The sequence below is a fragment of the Myotis lucifugus genome, unplaced genomic scaffold (assembly GCF_000147115.1).
Source record: "Myotis lucifugus unplaced genomic scaffold, Myoluc2.0 scaffold_220, whole genome shotgun sequence".
NCBI lineage: Eukaryota > Metazoa > Chordata > Mammalia > Chiroptera > Vespertilionidae > Myotis > Myotis lucifugus.
The window spans coordinates 333,478-335,613 of record NW_005871268.1 but is presented as its reverse complement, the minus strand read 5'-3'; positions in this window follow the sequence as shown (position 1 = coordinate 335,613).

Below are 2,136 nucleotides of genomic sequence, written 5' to 3'. Positions count from 1 at the left end.
TCTGCTTCTTCCTTACTCAGAGATGATGACCACCTTGAATTTGGTGCTCATTTTTGTCATACATTTCTCCAAACTACTACAATACATGGGTATCTATATACAATATATAGTAATTGCTAGCAAATTTTGAAAATGTATATACATTGTATTTATTTTTGTGAAGTTTGCTTTCTTTAGTCAATATAATATTTTGACATTATTTATATTAATACATGTAGTTCTGTTTCGATCATTTAAATTTTATTTAACATTCCAGTGTGTATATGTACCAAAAATTTAAAAATTTTCATCGAATATTTTTAATTATTTCATTTACTTGTCTTATTATAAGAAATGCTACTGTAGATATTTTTACACATCTCCTTATGCATATACACATGTTTCTCTAAGATATATATGAAAATGTATAATTATGGGATCAAAGGTTATTCACATCCTTAACTTTACTAAATATTACAAAATTGCTCTCCAAGGAAGTTAAACTAATATTCACTCTATCGGAGAATGAGACTTTCCTTTCCCTCTGTTTTCTTAAAACATTTTTCATTTTTGCCATTCTGATAGATGCTAAATTATATTTTAGTATTTAATTAGTAGTTCTCTGATTACTAAAGGAATTAAGCAAGTTCTTATTTCTTTTGGCTGTTTGAATTTCCTCAGTTGGGTATTTCTTATCCTATATAATAAAAACCTAATATGCAAATCGACTGCACAGCGGAATGACCGGTTACTATGACGCACACTGACCACCAGGGGGCATATGCTCAACACAGGAGCTGCCCCCTGATGGTCAGTGCACTCCAACAGGGGGAGCACTGCTCAGCCAGAAGCTGGGCTCACAGCTGGCAAGCGCAGCAGCGGTGGTGGGAGCCTCTTCCGCCTCTGTGGCAGCGCTAAGGATCCCTCCGGGGATGTCCGCCTGCTGGCCTAGGCCCGCTCCCTGTGAGAGGGCACAGACCGGGCTGAGAGACCCCCTTCCCAAGTGCACAAATTTTGTGTACTGGGCCTCTAGTTCTCAATTTCCCACTTTCTATTTGAGTGATTGTCTAGTAATTTAAATTTGGAGAAGATAATGGCAAAATCTGAACGCTAATCCTTTGTAGATTAGGTAGTTGCAGATACATGCTTTTAAATGGTAGCTTGCATTTTCACTTTCTTAAATGAACCAATATTTTCACTTTTAATGCAGTCAACTCTATCTTTTTTCTAGCTTTTAATTGTCATGTCTTCTTATATACATACAATGCACAGATATCTATAATAATAAAAGCGTAATATGCTAATTAGACCAGATGAAACTGGGGCTGAGAGGGCCAAGGCAGAGACAGCAGAGGCAGCAGAGGCCCCCAGCTGCCACAGCAGGCAGCTGCCCTGGCAGGGGGGGCCAAGACCCTTGCTTGAATTTTGTGCATTGGGCCTCTAGTTGTGTGATAAAAGCTGAATGACTTTGCTTTTCACACTTATGTTTTAGCACCACTTACATTTCAGTTTTTGCATGGTATAAGGTAAGATTCAAATTTTAATTGTTCCTCCTGTATGGCCAGTTATCCCAGCAACATGCATTTTTTTTTCTACTGCTTTTTGATTTCACCTCTGTTACGTATCGAGTTTTCACATGGTGGTGTGGGGTTTTTTTTGCTTCATATTTTGTTTCACTTACTGTTTTTTCTCTCCCTATAGTTAATAATAATAATAAGAAGAAAGCATGATTTCTTATTTATTAAGTCTACTCATCTTGTTATCTTACTAGGGCCAAAAATATGTCAGGCTGATTTTATTTTTGCCACTTTAGAGTAAGGGATAAAGAGCAAATTTTAAAGTATTTAGTTTACACTTTTCGTAGGTATTTTGTTGGGGTAAGGTATTATGTTGCACCTTCAATTCTTCCTTGCTTCATAACGGAAGGTCTCTTTCAAGTGGGGATCAGAGAGAATAAAAAAAGAGAAGTGGTCTTGAGTCAGAATATGGTCCTGTTTTGGGACATATCATTCTGTTTCCTTTGTTGAAAAGATACATAAAATCAGTGCAGTATACTCTATGAAGTGTTACCTCAAATGAGTATCACTCTCATGCACTGAGCACCCTTTGTGTACATGGCACCCCATGGTGGTGATTTACCAGAGGTAGAAGTAGTTG